Source organism: Anomaloglossus baeobatrachus, chromosome 3 (assembly GCF_048569485.1).
Source record: "Anomaloglossus baeobatrachus isolate aAnoBae1 chromosome 3, aAnoBae1.hap1, whole genome shotgun sequence".
Lineage (NCBI taxonomy): Eukaryota > Metazoa > Chordata > Amphibia > Anura > Aromobatidae > Anomaloglossus > Anomaloglossus baeobatrachus.
In genome coordinates this window covers 312,537,266-312,557,503 of record NC_134355.1, presented here as the reverse complement: position 1 = coordinate 312,557,503, position 20,238 = coordinate 312,537,266, and the positions used below count along the sequence as shown (strand labels likewise).

General features: G+C 45.5%; 1 protein-coding gene across 2 annotated transcripts in view; it reads left to right on the top strand.

The window, feature by feature from the left end:
• The first annotated feature begins 6,203 nt into the window (after window positions 1-6,203).
• LOC142295221 (amine sulfotransferase-like) overlaps window positions 6,204-20,238 on the top strand; it is a 119,397-nt gene continuing 105,362 nt past the window's right edge. Inside the window, exon 1 of one of the 2 annotated variants that reach the window (XM_075338309.1) lies at window positions 6,204-6,294. The gene's annotated coding sequence lies outside the window, so the exon portion shown is untranslated. Of the gene's footprint in view, window positions 6,299-20,238 lie in introns of both variants that reach the window. The other variant, XM_075338311.1, reaches the window with a different exon arrangement.

Sequence of the window (20,238 nt, the reverse complement as noted above, 5' to 3'; positions counted from 1 at the left end):
CTGTCCCTCAGATGTGGACAAATAAAAGGCCATTTCCTCCGACCCATGACAAAGCTAAGAGGTTGACTTTATCCCTCTGTAAGCTCTTGGCTACCGAAATGCTGCCTTTCCGCCTGGTGGACACACAGGATTTTAGAGACCTTATGTCTGTCGCTGTGCCCCAGTATCAGATGCCCAGTCGCCACTACTTCTCTAAGAAAGGTGTGCCTGAGCTACACCAGCATGTCGCACACAACATCACCGCTTCCTTGAGATACTCTGTCTGTGAACCATGACTTGTTCATTTGACCACCTTTCTTGCTGTGTTTTTTAAAAGGAGCCAAGATGAACAAGTCATGGTTCAGCAAATACTTTGCTACCTACCCCGGTGTCATCTTGAGGACGGTAAGGATGGCATATTTTTGAATGTGCTTGATGCAAATCTAGCTGTGAAGTGTACAACTGAGGCACACGTGCTGCCACTGAAGGGGTGGGTGTGTGTGTGGCCCAATTTTTGGAAAAAAGGGAGACTCCACTTGGAGTAACCCTTGCGTACATTGTTTTTAAAAATGATCCAAGATGAACAGAGCTGGGATCAAGAAAGACTTAGCTACCTACCCCGGTGTCATCCTGGGGACGGTTAAGGATGGCGTATTTTTGAATGTGCTTGATGCAAATCTAGCTGTGAAGTGTACAACTGGGGCACAAGTGCTGCCACTGAAGGGGTGGGTGTGTGTGTGGCCCAATTTTTGGAAAAAAGGGAGACTCCGCTTGGAGTAACCCTTCCTTGCTGTGTTTTCTAAAAGGAGCCAAGATGAACAAGTCATGGTTCAGCAAATACTTTGCTACCTACCCCGGTGTCATCCTGGGGACGGTAAGGATGGCGTATTTTTGAATGTGCTTGATGCAAATCTAGCTGTGAAGTGTACAACTGGGGCACACGTGCTTCCACTGAAGGGGTGGGTGTGTGTGTGGCCCAATTTTTGGAAAAAAGGGAGACTCCGCTTGGAGTAACCCTTGCTTACATTGTTTTTAAAAAGGAGCCAAGATGAACAAGTCATGGTTCAGCAAATACTTTGCTACCTACCCCGGTGTCATCCTGGGGACGGTTAAGGATGGCGTATTTTTGAATGTGCTTGATGCAAATCTAGCTGTGAAGTGCACAACTGGGGCACACGTGCTGCCACTGAAGGGGTGGGTGTGTGTGTGGCCTAATTTTTGGAAAGAATTGAGACTCCGCTTGGATTCCTCTTCCGGTGTTTTGCATGATTTTAGAAGGGCATGCCATGCCTATATCTGTGTCTCCTCCTCTTTTTCCTTGTCCAGCTCTTTTGTTTGTGTTGTGTTTAGTATATGTCCTTGTCACTTTCCCATGTGTTTGTGTTGTGTTTTGAGTTGTTTGTCACCTTTTGTACACCTTTTAGGGTGTTTTCTAGGTGTTTTTATGTGTTTGTGATTGCCTCCCATTGTTTCCCATGCGGTTCGAGTGGTTCGCCGAACCGGTTCACCAAACTGAGCTTGAACGAGACCTCCGTTCGGCGAACCGAACTCGAGCCGAACCACGACTGGTTCGCTCATCTCTACCCCTGACTTAAAGTACCGTGGGATTCATCCAAGGAAGTCGCATCTGCCTTTTATCCCCTTTCTGGCCCGTTTGCTGGCAGCGTGGACCAAGGTGGATAGCTTCAGGCTCAATTCTCCTTACAGGCCCCCTTGTTTCTGCTGATGCTTAGGCTCTGTGTTGGTTGGTGTGGAACCTCTAGTCCAACCACGTGCAGGATTTAGCAGACCACTAAATGGATGTCTGGCTCTAGGGACCTGTTCCCCGTGCGTGTTTCCTTACCAGGAGTCCCCGTACTCAACTGCCTGTACTTTCTCTTCTGCAGGAGTCTTTCAAGCTGACTGTGTGGCAATGTGCTCCCCCGCCAGCAGCCACTAAACTTGCAGGGTCTGACTAGTGTGTTCGCTCTCCTGCGTCTGTACTTCAGACTGGCTTCCTCCAGCTCCTCTTTCTGACTGCCACTGCAAAACTAACTTCCAGCTTCTCCACTGCCCCACCCGCTGAGATGTGGAGGCCACACCCCCTCCTGGATCTGACCAGGGGTCCCCTCTAAGGTGTGTATGAGACCTGGTCACTATGTGTCTGTGCGTACACACCCAATTCAGACTTTAGAATTACCTCTTTGCACTCACCCAGCATGGGTGCAGTACTCAGTGGTGCCTGACTAGGTCAGGGGTGCCACATCTGCGACATATTACCATGAATATCCTTCACAGGCTTTTCTTTCAGAAACAAGAATTTTATCACTCTTCTGCTCTCAGTTGCTGTGAATATCGCATTAGACTTCGCCATTTTGTTTTCCCACGTGCATAGTACACTGTTACCATAAGCAACAAACACAAAATTTTGAAAACATATATTAGACACATAAGTCGTTCATGTGATGTAATATTCGTTACCATAGAAACAAAAAAGATCACAAAACCAAACACTTATGAGCAGCCCCTCTTAAAAGCATCTGTGGCTAATATGAGAGGGGAGGGGGGTGGGTGCATAGTCAGTCAAATGGACATGACTCCATATGAACTGCAAGTGTGCCGCCCCAAGGGAAGCAGCCGAGCTGCTCAGATCTGGGTTCACTGTGGCTCGAGGGTCCCCGGACTCGGGGGTCATGCGGCAACTCAAATGAAAGGGGGGTATTTACAGGGGAATTGATATAGTTTGTGACACCACCTGTGGTGTACGTTAATTGGGAGTACCGCCATTGCCGTTGGGAGTACCCGGGGTGAAGTGGGGCAGCAAGGTGTCATAGCCCTGCACGGGTAGGGGGAATGCCCCGGGACTCGGTGTGGGATGCCGTGGAATGTAGGGGTCACTCTCGTACTCACTCAGTCAATAAGCAGACGCTGACAACTGGGTAAACCAACTCTCTGGGTGCCACTGCCGCTGAGGGGAGCTCATCTGGGTCCCGTCCCCTATAGTGTTGCCTGGTGATCCGTGACCTGCCTCCTGGCACTAAGTTTAACTTCAACGTGGTGGCCCAGTAGTCTGAAACTTGCCAGGCCCCGCTCCCCACTGTGGCTAAGTGTGGGAGCTTGCTCTCAGGGCTCACGCTTGGGATTTTCTGGATCGTTTTGGATTGGAAAGTCCTATCCCCCTCGTTGTGCTAATGCCCCTATTCTGGAGCGGGTGGGAATGGATTGTAAAGGCTCCATTCTCCTCAGGTGAATTGTTGGGTTGCCTGACGCTACTCCCCGACCTAGGGCCCGTGTACCACATCGTGCCTTCGGTCCCGGACTGGTGATAGTACTAGGCTGCCGGCTGTCCTCCTTGACAGGTCCGAGCACCTCGCTACAATCCCCTGCGACCGGGGGTCCGACTCCTCTAGGCCCAGACCACCGTCTGCAACCTAAGCTGTTACTTCAGGAGTTACCACTCCCGACTTCCTCTGAGCTCATCTCAGCTCGAGGGCTACTTCCCAACTCCACTCCACTCACTGACTCACTACACTCCTCACTTCCCCTCCCTGACTCCCCAGGTGGGCTACTCTATTCCACTCAAGCCGTCCACTAATGTGCCTGGTGGGTGTGGTGCAGGTTGTTTCTAGAATTTGATTTGCTGTTGGAGGCAACACCATTAAGATAGGGCCCCAGAACCAAAAGGGAAGTGGAATACTGCATGGGAGGATAGGTTGTGCAGTACCCTGTGACGACTTGATAGTCCAGGGGTGTCACACAAGAAAACAAAAAAAGTCTGACAGCACTCTATGCGAGCAGGTGCATATGTGTTCATAATATATAATAGCAAAAAAAAGTTACAGATGCATACTGAAATGCCAAAGCTTTCAACTACCAAAAAAGATCTAATAAAAATTTGAAATGTTTTGCATATCAAAATAGTCATTTTCTTACCTGCCCAGTAGCCACGTCAAGGCAATCTCATTATGCTGGGTCCTACTCTTCCTTTCTTTCTGTGACTGGGTTTTAAAAAACCTACATGTTTAGGCAAAGATAGACCAACTACTAAAAGCACCTACGACTAATGAGGGAGGGGGTTATAATGCATAGTCAGTCACATGGAAAGGACTCTATATGAAATACAAGAAAAGTCTGACAGCACTCCATGTGAAAAGGTACATATCTGTTCATGATATATAATAGCAAAAAGAGTTACAGCTCCACCCTGAAATGCCAAATATTTCAACTACCAAAAAAGATCTAATAAAAATTTCAGATGTTTTGCATATCAAAATGGTCATTTTCATACCTGCCCAGTAGCCCAGCAATCTCATTATACTGGGTAATACTCTTCCTTTCTGCATCCGAAAGGGTTTTAAAAAACCTACATGTATGGGTGAAAATAGATACACTGTGGTCACATTCAAATTGTGTGTGTTGCATGGACCAATCTTCCCAGGTGTGCAAACAGACTATGTGGAAATGGGGGGAGGGAGGAATTGATGCCACTGTCTTGCTATCCCGTTGTCTGTCTGAAAGGTTTTTAAAAGTTATCTCTTGTCTGTAGTGGCAGGGTTCTTTGAGCAAGAGGCCTTCAGCTGTCAATCATGCATCTCTAGATTTTTTTAAATGAAAATGCCAGATCACATCTTGTGTGTTGCATGGACCAATCTTCCCTGGTGTGCAAACATACTATGTGGAAATGGGGAAGGGAGGAATTGATGTCACTGTCTTGCTGTCCCGTCGTCTACCTGAAACGTTTTTAAAAGTTGTGTCTTGTTTGTAGTGGCAGGGTTCTTTGAGCAAGAGGCCTTCACCTGTCTCTCATGCATCTCTACATTTTTAAATGAAAATGCTAGATTGCATTCTGTGTGTTGCATGGACCATACTTCCCTGGTGTGCAAACAGACTATGGGGAAATGGGGAGGGGGAATTGATTCCGCTGTCCTGCTGTCTGACTGAAAGGTATTTAAATATTTAGACTTCAATATGGGTCTCCAAGTTGTGTCTTGTCTGTAGTGCCAGGGTTATGGGAGCAAGAGGCCTATGCCTCTCATGCATCTTTTGATATTTTAAATTAAAATACCAGCCCACATTATTGAATTGGCGGACAAGTGAGCCCCTTATTGTTGCAATACCTGCATTATGATGTCCGTATTGTTAGTATTATAAATACTGCTGACTAATGGGTTGCCACTGTTAGATCCATGGTACAAGATTAAATTTAGCAAGATGTTAAATGGAAAGATGCCTATGGAAAAGGACACATGGATGCTGAAGTATCGAAACAAGCTTGTGGTCCATCTTAACAGTAATTTTAAACAAGACAGCAGTGTGGCACATAGTGTGCATGGTAGTTCTAGAATTCCAACCGTGGGAAACGTTGCGTCGTCAACTCAGGAACATTAGCAACAGTTCATGTACAAGAAGCAATTTCTGTGAGGTTTGGCACACATTTTTTAGACCATCGCATGTACCAGCAGAAAAGAGTAGAAGTCTGACACATAGTGAATGACTGGAGAAGATGGTGCATGAGTATCTAGAATTCAATATTGATTCCAAAAGGGGAACTTGGATTTTTTTGAATTTTGGTGTTCAAATATGGTAGAGTGGCCTGAGCTTGCCAGTCATGCTTTGGAATTTTTGCTTGAGAGGTGAAGGCAGAGTCTCAATGGTGCTCAAACATTTTGCCATTATCAGGCCTTGAAATTCCTAGTGGCAGCCCTTATGTGACCTATATGACTCTATAGCAGTGTTTCCCAAACTCCAGTCCTCATGGCCCCCAACAGGTCATGTTTTCAGGATTTCCTTACTATTGGACAGGTGATGAAATCATTATCAAGGCATCACCTGTGCTATATTAAGGAAATCCTGAAAACATGATGTTTGGGGTCAGGAGGACTGGAGTTTGGGAACCAATGCTCTATAGTCAGTATGTTCCCTTTATTGGAAGCTGATAATTTAATAAAATGTAATTAAGCAGGTTGTACAGGTGCAGGGATATTCCTAGTTCCTTATGAGCAAATAAATATTTTACAAATAATAAGTTATAAATAAGTGTTCAATTTGTCATCTATTACTGTAACAACATTTAACTGTTATAGGTGCTCCAAATTATAGGAAAACCGAAAAACAAGAGAATAATCCTTTAATACAATCTGTATTTGCACTGACAGAGGCACTCAATAGTTAAGTTTTTCGGTATAAAAACAAGAGGAAAAAAGCTGAATAGAAAGGGTTGGACTTTGTTGTGTTGTCACATCTTGGCACAGATCCTGGTAATCTTTTGTTACATAGGAATGAAATAGTATTTGTGCAGCTCGGTCTACATGTAGGGAGGAGGAAGAGCATACAGAAGTAAGTTATATTTTAATTTATAAGCTAAAGGGTGACACTGAGTTTATGTCTTATTTTTATGGTTTTACTGCCTAATCTGGCACCAATTTAATTGCACAAATATTTAAAGGATTTCACGTCTCACTTCCTGAAAGCTGCTTCCAGAAGTTGCTTAAATACAGGGGCGATCTCATTTGAAAGGGATACTGTATTTATGAGATAGGGGATAACCTCTTGATTGCTGGACGTGTGACTGCTGTGATCCCTATTAATCCTGAAAACTGGGTGTGAATGGAGCAGAGATCTATCATGCATACTGAATCTCCACTCATTTTTATGTAACTGCCAGAAATAGCTTATCGCGGAGTACAAGTAATTTTAAGGTGGCTTTACACGCTACGAGATCGCTAAAGCAATCTCGATGGGAATTTGTAACGCACATCCGGCCACTTTAGTGTTGTCGTTGTGTGTGACACCTATGAGCGATTTTGAATCGTCGCAAAAATGTTCAAAATCACTCATAGGTAACATGGGGGTTCCTTCCCAAATATCGTTGCTGCTGAAGTAACGATGTTGTTTGTCATTCCTGCGGCAGCACACATCGCTATGTGTGACGCCGCTGAAACGACAAACATCTCCTTACTAGAGTTGAGCGCGGTTCGCGGTTCGAGGTTCTCCAGTTCGCGGCTCGAGTGATTTTGGGGGCTGTTCTAGATCGCTTTTTGCTAAAGCTCGATAGTTCTAGATACGTTCGAGAACGGTTCCAGCAGCAAAAAGACAAGCTAATTACTAGCTGACTTTCCGCTGTAATAGTGTAAGTCACTCTGTGACTCACACTATTATGAAATTTCAGCGTATAGTGTGCGGGAACAGCGCATTGAGATCACTGCTGTTTGGATAATGGCGATCGCCATTTTTTTTTTTTTCCTTGTCTTCCTTCCCTAAGCGCGCGCATGTCGGCCAATCCCAGACACACACACAGCTAAGTGGACTTTTAGCCAGAGAAGCAACGGCATGTGTGATAGGATGTCCATGTCACATGTCCATGCATTATAAAAACTGCCATTTTCCTCCAGCACGCCATTTTCTGCCTTCTGCGTCTTGGTGTCAGTCACCGCTGGCGTAGCTCCTGTCTCCGATACTGCTGTGTACGCTCTATACACAGCGCTATACAGAATAGGGATAGAAGTTTCTATTAGTCCTTGTAAGGTCTAATACCGGCAGGGTAAGAGCCATAGGTGACAGTCAGGTCCGTGAAAACAGATTTTAACAGCTACACAAGATGACAGCGTCTGTGTAGCTAAGGTCAGGGATTTCCTCGCTGCATTTCCCCATTAGGAGGGATAGAAAGGGAGGCTTCCTTTCCTCTACCCAGACCCACAAACCTGCCACTGTACCCTCCTGCCCTTTGCACACTCAAGCTCATTGTTACTAAGCCATTATACTAGCAAACACCGAGTAAACTTAGTGGCATCCTAAAAGTGGCTGTTGGACTTCCATTAGTGTCCCACTGGTGCAACTCTATGTGCAGCACCTCTGAATTGCACACTCAAACTCATTGTTACTAAGCCATTATACTAGAAAACACTGAGTAAACTTAGTGGCATCCTAAAAGTGGCTGTTGGACTTCCATTAGTGTCCCACTGGTGCAAATCTATGTGCAGCACCTCTGCATTGCACACTCAAACTCATTGTTACTAAGCCATTATACTAGCAAACACTGAGTAAACTTAGTGGCATCCTGAAAGTGGCTGTTGGACTTCCATTAGTGTCCCACTGGTGCAAATCTATGTGCAGCACCTCTGCATTGCACACTCAAACTCATTGTTACTAAGCCATTATACTAGAAAACACTGAGTAAACGTAGTGGCATCCTAAAAGTGGCTGTTGGACTTCCATTAGTGTCCCACTGGTGCAAATCTATGTGCATCACCTCTGCATTGCACACTCAAACTCATTGTTACTAAGCCATTATACTAGCAAACACTGAGTAAACTTAGTGGCATCCTGAAAGTGGCTGTTGGACTTCCATTAGTGTCCCACTGGTGCAAATCTATGTGCAGCACCTCTGAATTGCACACTCAAACTCATTGTTACTAAGCCATTATACTAGAAAACACTGAGTAAACTTAGTGGCATCCTAAAAGTGGCTGTTGTACTTCCATTAGTGTCCCACTGGTGCAAATCTATGTGCAGCACCTCTGCATTGCATACTCAAACTCATTGTTACTAAGCCATTATACTAGCAAACACTGAGTAAACGTAGTGGCATCCTAAAAGTGGCTGTTGGACTTCCATTAGTGTCCCACTGGTGCAAATCTATGTGCATCACCTCTGCATTGCACACTCAAACTCATTGTTACTAAGTCATTATACTAGCAAACACTGAGTAAACTTAGTGGCATCCTGAAAGTGGCTGTTGGACTTCCATTAGTGTCCCACTGGTGCAAATCTATGTGCAGCACCTCTGCATTGCACACTCAAACTCATTGTTACTAAGCCATTATACTAGCAAACACTGATTAAACTTAGTGGCATCCTAAAAGTGGCTGTTGGACTTCCATTAGTGTCCCACTGGTGCAAAGCTATTTGCAGCACCACTGCATTGCACACTCAAACTCATTGTTACTAAGCCATTATACTAGCAAACACTGATTAAACTTAGTGGCATCCTAAAAGTGGCTGTTGGACTTCCATTAGTGTCCCACTGGTGCAAATCTATGTGCAGCACCTCTGCATTGCATACTCAAACTCATTGTTACTAAGCCATTATACTAGCAAACACTGAGTAAACTTAGTGGCATCCTAAAAGTGGCTGTTGGACTTCCATTAGTGTCCCACTGGTGCAAATCTGTGTGCAGCATTTCTGCATTGCACACTCAAACTCATTGTTACTAAGCCATTATACTAGCAAACACTGATTAAACTTAGTGGCATCCTAAAAGTGGCTGTTGGACTTCCATTAGTGTCCCACTGGTGCAAATCTATGTGCAGCACCTCTGCATTGCATACTCAAACTCATTGTTACTAAGCCATTATACTAGCAAACACTGAGTAAACTTAGTGGCATCCTAAAAGTGGCTGTTGGACTTCCATTAGTGTCCCACTGGTGCAAATCTATGTGCAGCACCTCTGCATTGCACACTCAAACTCATTGTTACTAAGCCATTATACTAGCAAACACTGATTAAACTTAGTGGCATCCTAAAAGTGGCTGTTGGACTTCCATTAGTGTCCCACTGGTGCAAATCTATGTGCAGCACCTCTGCATTGCATACTCAAACTCATTGTTACTAAGCCATTATACTAGCAAACACTGAGTAAACTTAGTGGCATCCTAAAAGTGGCTGTTGGACTTCCATTAGTGTCCCACTGGTGCAAATCTATGTGCAGCACCTCTGCATTGCACACTCAAACTCATTGTTACTAAGCCATTATACTAGCAAACACTGAGTAAACTTAGTGGCATCCTGAAAGTGGCTGTTGGACTTCCATTAGTGTCCCACTGGTGCAAATCTATGTGCAGCACCTCTGCATTGCACACTCAAACTCATTGTTACTAAGCCATTATACTAGCAAACACTGATTAAACTTAGTGGCATCCTAAAAGTGGCTGTTGGACTTCCATTAGTGTCCCACTGGTGCAAAGCTATTTGCAGCACCACTGCATTGCACACTCAAACTCATTGTTACTAAGCCATTATACTAGCAAACACTGATTAAACTTAGTGGTATCCTAAAAGTGGCTGTTGGACTTCCATTAGTGTCCCACTGGTGCAAATCTATGTGCAGCACCTCTGAATTGCACACTCAAACTCATTCTTACTAAGCCATTATACTAGAAAACACTGAGTAAACTTAGTGGCATCCTAAAAGTGGCTGTTGGACTTCCATTAGTGTCCCACTGGTGCAAATCTATGTGCAGCACCTCTGCATTGCACACTCAAACTCATTGTTACTAAGCCATTATACTAGCAAACACTGAGTAAACGTAGTGGCATCCTAAAAGTGGCTGTTGGACTTCCATTAGTGTCCCACTGGTGCAAATCTATGTGCATCACCTCTGCATTGCACACTCAAACTCATTGTTACTAAGCCATTATACTAGCAAACACTGAGTAAACTTAGTGGCATCCTGAAAGTGGCTGTTGGACTTCCATTAGTGTCCCACTGGTGCAAATCTATGTGCAGCACCTCTGAATTGCACACTCAAACTCATTGTTACTAAGCCATTATACTAGAAAACACTGAGTAAACTTAGTGGCATCCGAAAAGTGGCTGTTGTACTTCCATTAGTGTCCCACTGGTGCAAATCTATGTGCAGCACCTCTGCATTGCATACTCAAACTCATTGTTACTAAGCCATTATACTAGCAAACACTGAGTAAACGTAGTGGCATCCTAAAAGTGGCTGTTGGACTTCCATTAGTGTCCCACTGGTGCAAATCTATGTGCAGCACCTCTGCATTGCACACTCAAACTCATTGTTACTAAGCCATTATACTAGAAAACTATGCTGCCAGTTTAAGGGCCGTAGTTGCATTGTCAGGGATAGTTATTGTTGTTTATTCTGCTGTTAATAAAGATAGACCACCGCTGCAATCTACACCACCTCTCAATTTTTACTACCACATTTTAAGTGCACAATCTTGTTGCAATCAAAATGAGTGGCAAAATGACAGATGCTGGTGGATAGGGGAAGAGGCGTGTTGGAAAAGGAAAAAAAGGGTTTGTCCGTGGGGAAGGTGGCAAAGCTCCATTAACATCTGCTGAAGATAGACCATCTTCCAGCAAAAGTAAGATGTCTACTACTTACCGTGGACAATCCGATGTGCTCCCTTTTTTACGGACACGAACAACTGGAACAAAGGTAGATGATGGCCAAAAAAGGAAAATGCTTGAATGGATCTCAAGTGGTCCAACAAGTGCCCTCTCTGCCACCTCAACTACCGCATCCAAAAAACACCAGTCCTCTGAGTTGTCATCCAAATCACACTTACTTTCTCCCAGCTCTGAAGTCTCCATCCGCCCTGCACAGTATGGTGGAACTGAGATGGCTGAGTCTGCCCAGCTGTTCAGTCACACTATAGCCTGGGAATCAGAGGTCTGCTCCCAAGCTACAGTGAGTACAGACCAGGAAATGGTCTGCAGTGATGCCCAGAACCTTTGTGACTCTGATTCAGGCCGTGAGGACCAAATTTCTGAGCATAATGTTGACCCTTTTTCACAAACTGTAACACCTGTTTTTATAGACAATGAGGTACATACTGATGACGATGAGACGCAGATACCAGATTGGGATGACAACTTAAATATTCGGTCAGGGCAAGAAGAGGCTCGGTCTGAGGGTGAGGGGAGTGCAAACACAACAGTTGATGAGGAAGTTCTAGATCCCACCTACTGTCAACCCACAGTCAGGCCCTCGAGGAGGTCAACAGAGACGGTAGAGGAGGATGCCACTGACGACGAAGTTACCTTGCGCCTTCCTGGACAAAGTCAGAGTACTGGTAGCACGTCTACAACTGCATCCTCAGCCATCACTGTGCCTCTGAGCACTAGTCGGGGTGGATCAGCAGGTCGCATGCCCTCTAAGCCTTGCCTAGCCTGGTCCTCTTTTGACATAGCAAAAGATCGCCCAAAATATGTGATCTGTAAAATTTGTCGTGATTCTGTTAGTAGAGGGCAAAACCTCAGCAGTATGACAACTTCTTCCATGAATCGTCACATGAATAAATATCATATGTCCCAGTGGGAAGTTCACCGTGCTGCAATGCGGCCTAGCGTAGCGAACCATCCACCGCCTGCCCCTTCCAGTGCATCCGCGCGCTCTTCATCTTCTAGGACTGTGGGGTCAGCTGTCACACCTGGTTTTCCACGCACAACTTCCACCACTGTAACCGCAACAGGCAGTTTGCTTGGTAGGTCGTCAGTTGGTTTGGAAGGGGAAACAAGTGCGTGTGTACAGCTCTCTCAGACATCGATAGCACCAACATTGGATGAAGGCAACATCATGTCTCCTATATATAAGAATAAGGCTGCACATCAACTTAGATAATGGTATAATGCCTCAAGCATATGGAAAAATATTGGAATATACAATGAAAAATGCTACTTGCTAATTTGAACATGTGAATAATGAATTGCATACCTGCTATGAATATTAGGAAAAAGGAGATATTTAGCAATCGCATTGATCAATGTAACTGAGCCCCAAAACCTCGTCAAGGTATAGCTCTATATTGGGGTCCCTAGCTCTGTGACCCTAACTGTGTGTCATCTCATTGCAATTAAAAACTGCTATGGGTGGAGAGGGGTAACTAAGGACTTTCTTATATAGGAGATGGAAAAAACATGGCCGAAAGGGGCGGAGCTGTGTTCACATTCAGAAAAAAAAAAAAAAAAAACTACATATAACTGAATAGGATAACTGAAGTGAGCACTAATATATATATGAGTGCAAGCCAAAAATACATACTATATATAAGAATAAGGCTGCACATCAACTTAGATAATGGTATAATGCCTCAAGCATATGGAAAAATATTGGAATATACAATGAAAAATGCTACTTGCTAATTTGAACATGTGAATAATGAATTGCATACCTGCTATGAATATTAGGAAAAAGGAGATATTTAGCAATCGCATTGATCAATGTAACTGAGCCCCAAAACCTCGTCAAGGTATATCTCTATATTGGGGTCCCTAGCTCTGTGACCCTAACTGTGTGTCATCTCATTGCAATTAAAAACTGCTATGGGTGGAGAGGGGTAACTAAGGACTTTCTTATATAGGAGATGGAAAAAACATGGCCGAAAGGGGCGGAGCTGTGTTCACATTCAGAAAAAAAAAAAAAAACTACATATAACTGAATAGGATAACTGAAGTGAGCACTAATATATATATGAGTGCAAGCCAAAAATACATACTATATATAAGAATAAGGCTGCACATCAACTTAGATAATGGTATAATGCCTCAAGCATATGGAAAAATATTGGAATATACAATGAAAAATGCTACTTGCTAATTTGAACATGTGAATAATGAATTGCCCCAAAACTCTCAGTTACATTGATCAATGCGATTGCTAAATATCTCCTTTTTCCTAATATTCATAGCAGGTATGCAATTCATTATTCACATGTTCAAATTAGCAAGTAGCATTTTTCATTGTATATTCCAATATTTTTCCATATGCTTGAGGCATTATACCATTATCTAAGTTGATGTGCAGCCTTATTCTTATATATAGTATGTATTTTTGGCTTGCACTCATATATATATTAGTGCTCACTTCAGTTATCCTATTCAGCTATATGTAGTTTTTTTTTTCTGAATGTGAACACAGCTCCGCCCCTTTCGGCCATGTTTTTTCCATCTCCTATATAAGAAAGTCCTTAGTTACCCCTCTCCACCCATAGCAGTTTTTAATTGCAATGAGATGACACACAGTTAGGGTCACAGAGCTAGGGACCCCAATATAGAGATATACCTTGACGAGGTTTTGGGGCTCAGTTACATTGATCAATGCGATTGCTAAATATCTCCTTTTTCCTAATATTCATAGCAGGTATGCAATTCATTATTCACATGTTCAAATTAGCAAGTAGCATTTTTCATTGTATATTCCAATATTTTTCCATATGCTTGAGGCATTATACCATTATCTAAGTTGATGTGCAGCCTAAGGCGGGCTTTACACACTGCGACATCGCAGCCCGATGCTGCGATGCCGAGTGCGATAGTGCCCGCCCCCGTCGCAGCAGCGATATGTGGTGATAGCTGGCGTAGCGAAAATTATCGCTACGCCAGCTTCACACACACACTCACCTGCCGTGCGACGTCCCTGTGGCCGGCGGCCCGCCTCCTTGTTAAGGGGCGGGTCGTGCGGCGTCACTGTGACGTCACACGGCAGGCGGCCAATCGGAGCGGAGGGGCGGAGATGAGCAGGATGTAAACATCCTGCCCATCTCCTTCCTTCCGCATATCCTACGGAAGCCGCAGTGAGGCCGGTAGGAGATGTTCCTCGCTCCTGCGGCTTCACACACAGCGATGTGTGCTGCCGCAGGAGCGAGGAACAACATCGGACCGTCGCGTCAGCGTAATCATGGATTACGCCGACGCTGCACGGATGATACGATAACGGCGCTTTTGCGCTCGTTAATCGTATCATCTAGGCTTTACACACTGCGATGTCGCATGCGATGCCGGAAGTGCGTCATTTTCAATTTGACCCCACCGACATCGCACCTGCGATGTCGCAGTGTGCAAAGCCCGCCTTATTCTTATATATAGTATGTATTTTTGGCTTGCACTCATATATATATTAGTGCTCACTTCAGTTATCCTATTCAACATCATGTCTCCGCCTGCACTTCCCTCACAAACCTGCATTTTTCCAGGGACACCCTACTCAACACCGTCTACACACAGCAGCCAGATCTCTGTCCCTCAGATGTGGACAAATAAAAGGCCATTTCCTGCGACTCATGACAAAGCTAAGAGGTTGACTTTATCCCTCTGTAAGCTCTTGGCTACCGAAATGCTGCCTTTCCGCCTGGTGGACACACAGGATTTTAGAGACCTTATGTCTGTCGCTGTGCCCCAGTACCAGATGCCCAGTCGCCACTACTTCTCTAAGAAAGGTGTGCCCGCGCTACACCATCATATCGCACACAACATCACCGCTTCCTTGAGAAACTCTGTGTGTGAAAGGGTGCATTTCACCACCGATACTTGGACCAGTAAGCATGGATAGGGACGTTACATGTTGCTGACTGGGCACTTGGTAACTATGGTGATAGATGGCAAGTGTCTGCTGCACAAGTCTTGTCGTCCCCACGACTTGTGTGTCAATCCTCTGTCTGTCCAAGTTCCGCCACTGCTTCTGCCTCCTCCACCTCATCTGGGTCCTCCACCTCCGCCCCAAGCCTGCCTGGTCAGGCCACTAGCGTTCTCACTGCGCAGAAGCAATCACGCACCCCTCATTACTATGCTGGTAGCAGAGCGCAACGGCATCAGGCGGTCTTTAGCTTGACATGTCTTGGAAATAGGAGTCACACAGCGACTGAGTTGTGGGCAGCTCTGGAGACTGAGTTTAATAAATGGTTGTCTCCACTCAACCTGCAGCCTGGTAAGGCCGTGTTCGACAATGCTGCAAACCTGGGTGCGGCCCTTCACCTGGGCAAGGTGACACACGTGCCTTGTATGGCTCACGTGTTGAACCTTGTTGTCCAGCAATTTTTAACACACTATCCCGGCCTAGATGGCCTTCTGAACAGGGCACGAAAACTGGTTGCTCACTTCCGTCGTTCAACCACCGCAGCTGAGCGACTTGCATCACTCCAGAAGTCTTTCGGCCTGCCGGTTCATCGCCTGAAATGCGATGTGGCGACACGCTGGAATTCGACTCTCCATATGTTACAGCGACTGTGGCAGCACTGCTGAGCCCTGGTGCAATACGTCATGACGTATAGCCTGGGCCAACGAGATGCAGAGGTGGGGAAGATCACCCTGATGGAATGTTCTCAGATCAAGGACCTATGCACCCTTCTGCACAGTTTCGACATGGCGACGAATATGTTTAGCACTGACAATGCCATTATCAGCATGACAATTCCAGTCATTTACATGCTGGAGCAGACGCTAAACACTATTCGGAGTCAGGGGGTGGGACAACAGGAAGGGGAAGAACTACAGGAGGATTCATATGCGCAAGACACAACAACATCACCAAGGTCCAGACGTTCATCATCACCAACGCGGCAGGCATGGGACCATGGGGGACAGGGATCAACAAGGGCGCATGGTAGCATGCGAAATGTTGTGGAAGGTGCAGGAGAACATGAAGAAATGGAGGATGAACTGTCCATGGACATGGAAGACTCAGCGGATGAGGGAGACCTTGGTCAAATTTCAGTTGAAAGAGGTTGGGGGGAGATGTCAGAGGAAGAAAGAACGGTTAGCACCTCTATGCCACAAACACAGCGTGGACTTGGTCCGCATGGCTGCGCAAGACACATGAGTGCCTTCTTGCTGCTCTACCTCCAACATGACCCTCGTATTGCCAAAATTAGAAGTGATGATGACTACTGGCTTGCCACACTATTAGATCCCTGGTACAAGTCCAAATTTTGTGACATAATTCCAGCCATAGAAAGGGACGCACGTATGCAGGAGTATCAGCAGAAGCTGTTACTCGATCTTAGCTCGGCTTTTCCACCAAACAACCGTGCAGGTGCAGGGAGTGAATCTCCCAGTTGTAACTTGACAAACATGGGACGGTCTCGTCATCTTCAACAGTCTACCCGTACCAGTAGCACCGTATCTGGTGCTGGTAACAGCAATTTTATTGAATCTTTTCATAATTTTTTTAGACCCTCCTTTGCAAGGCCACCAGAGACAACAAGTCTGACACATAGTCAACGGCTGGAGAGGATGATACAGGAGTATCTCCAAATGAACATCGATGCCATGACTTTGCAAATGGAGCCTTGCTCATTTTGGGATTCAAATCTTGAAAAATGGCCAGAGCTCTCCACTTACGCCTTGGAGATTTTGTCGTGTCCAGCTGCCAGCCTTGTCTCTGAACGTGTCTTCAGTGCTGCTGGGTGTGTGCTGACAGATAAGCGCACGCGTCTGTACAGTGACAATGTGGACAGACTAACGTTCATCAAAATGAACAAGTCATGGATCCACAATGAATTTACTACCCCTGTGTCATCCTGGGGAGAGTAAATGCTTGTGTATTTTGAATGTGCTTGATGCAAATCTAGCTGTGAAGTGTACAACTAGGGTACAAGTGCTGCCACTAAAGAGGTGAGTGTCTGTGTGGCCCAATTTTTGGAAAAAAAGGGAGACTCCGCTTGGAGTAAACCTTGCTTACATTGTTTTTAAAAATGATCCAAGATGCACAGAGCTGGGATCAGGAAAGACTTTGCTACCTACCCCGGGTCATCCTGGGGACAGTTAATTATGGCGTATTTTTGAATGTGCTTGATGCAAATCTAGCTGTGAAGTGTACAACTGGGGCACAAGTGCTGCCACTGAATGGGTGGGTGTGTGTGTGGCCCAATTTTTGGAAAAAAGGGAGACTCCGCTTGGAGTAACCCTTGCTTGCTGTGTTTTTTAAAAGGAGCCAAGATGAACAAGTCATGGTTCAGCAAAGACTTTGCTACCTACCCCGGTGTCATCCTGGGGATGGTTAAGTATGGCGTATTTTTGATTGTGCTTGATGCAAATCTACCTGTGAAGTGTACAACTAGGGCACAAGTGCTGCCTTTGAAGGGGTTAGTGTCTGTGTGGCCCAATTTTTGGAAAAAAAGGGAGACTCCGCTTGGAGTAACCCTTGCTTACATTGTTTTTAAAAATGATCCAAGATGAACAGAGCTGGGATCAGGAAAGACTTTTCTACCTACCCCAGTGTCATCCTGGGGACGGTTACGTATGGCGTATTTTTGAATGTGCTTGATGAAAATCTAGCTGTGAAGTGTACAACTGGGGCACAAGTGCTGCCACTGAAGGGGTGGGTGTGTGTGTGGCCCACTTTTTGGAAAAAAGGGAGACTCCGCTTGGAGTCACCTTGCGGTGTTTTACATGATTTTAGAAGGGCGTTCCATGCCTATATCTGTGTCTCCTCCTCTTTTTCCTTGTCCAGCTCTTTTGTTTTCGCATGAGTATATGTCCTTGTCACTTTCCCATGTGTTTGTGTTGTGTTGTGAGTTGTTTGTCACCTTTTGGACACCTTTGAGGGTGTTTTCTAGGTGTTTTTATGTGTTTGTGATTGCCTCCCATTGTTTCCTATGCGGTTCGAGTTCGGTTCATCGAACGTTCGACGAACCGAACTCGAACGAGACCTCTGTTCGGCGAACCGAACTCGAGCCGAACCGCGACCGGTTCGCTCATCTCTACTAGAGTTGAGCGCGGTTCGTGGTTCGTGGTTCTCCAGTTCGCGGCTCGAGTGATTTTGGGGCATGTTCTAGATCGAACTAGAACTCGAGCTTTTTGCAAAAGCTCGGTAGTTCTAGAAACGTTCGAGAACGGTTCTAGCAGCCAAAAAACAGCTAAATCATAGCTTGGTTTCTGCTGTAATAGTGTAAGTCACTCTGTGAATCAAACTATTATCACATTTCAGTGTATAGTGTGCGTGAACAGCGCCTTCAGATCACTGCTGTTTCTATAATGGCGATCGCCATTTTTTTTTTTTTTTTTTCTTGTCTTCCTTCCCTAAGCGCGCGCGTCTTGTGGGGCGGGCCAGCATGTCAGCCAATCCCAGACACACACACAGCTAAGTGGACTTTGAGCCAGAGAAGCAACGGCATGTGTGATAGGATCTGCATGTCACATGTCCCTGCATTATAAAACCGGACATTTTCTTCACGGACGCCATTATCTGCCTTCTGCGTCTTTGGTGTCAGACATCACTGTCGCAGCTCCGTCTTCCTGAGTCCTATAGCCGATACAGCTGTATGCGCTGCATACACAGCGTTAGACAGCTTAGGGAGAGCACTTTATAGCAGTCCTTTTAAGGGCTCCAACCGGCAGGGTCAGAGAGCCATAGGTGACAGGTCCTGCAAACAGCAACAGCGTCTGTGTAGCCCAGGTCAGGGATTTCCTACCTGCATTTCACCATTAGGAGGGAATAGAAAGGCAGTCTTCCATTCCTCTACCCAGAGCACCACAATCCTGCCACTGTACCCTCTTGTCCTCTGCACACTCCAACTGATAACTAAGCCATTATACTAGCAAACACTCAGTGTACCTAGTGGCATCCTATACGTGGCTATTGGACTTTGCTATAGTCCCACTAGTGCAAAGACATTTGCAGAGCGCGTCTGCCTGCATTGCACACTACAACTCATTCTAACCAAGCCATTATACTAGCAAACACTCAGTGTACCTAGTGGCATCCTATACGTGGCTATTGGACTTTGCTATAGTCCCACTAGTGCAAAGACATTTGCAGAGCGCGTCTGCCTGCGTTGCACACTACAACTCATTCTAACCAAGCCATTATACTAGCAAACACTCAGTGTACCTAGTGGCATCCTATACGTGGCTATTGGACTTTGCTATAGTCCCACTAGTGCAAAGACATTTGCAGAGCGCGTCTGCCTGCGTTGCACACTACAACTCATTCTAACCAAGCCATTATACTAGCAAACACTCAGTGTACCTAGTGGCATCCTATACGTGGCTATTGGACTTTGCTATAGTCCCACTAGTGCAAAGACATTTGCAGAGCGCGTCTGCCTGCGTTGCACACTACAACTCATTCTAACCAAGCCATTATACTAGCAAACACTCAGTGTACCTAGTGGCATCCTATACGTGGCTATTGGACTTTGCTATAGTCCCACTAGTGCAAAGACATTTGCAGAGCGCGTCTGCCTGCGTTGCACACTACAACTCATTCTAACCAAGCCATTATACTAGCAAACACTCAGTGTACCTAGTGGCATCCTATACGTGGCTATTGGACTTTGCTATAGTCCCACTAGTGCAAAGACATTTGCAGAGCGCGTCTGCCTGCGTTGCACACTACAACTCATTCTAACCAAGCCATTATACTAGCAAACACTCAGTGTACCTAGTGGCATCCTATACGTGGCTATTGGACTTTGCTATAGTCCCACTAGTGCAAAGACATTTGCAGAGCGCGTCTGCCTGCGTTGCACACTACAACTCATTCTAACCAAGCCATTATACTAGCAAACACTCAGTGTACCTAGTGGCATCCTATACGTGGCTATTGGACTTTGCTATAGTCCCACTAGTGCAAAGACATTTGCAGAGCGCGTCTGCCTGCGTTGCACACTACAACTCATTCTAACCAAGCCATTATACTAGCAAACACTCAGTGTACCTAGTGGCATCCTATACGTGGCTATTGGACTTTGCTATAGTCCCACTAGTGCAAAGACATTTGCAGAGCGCGTCTGCCTGCGTTGCACACTACAACTC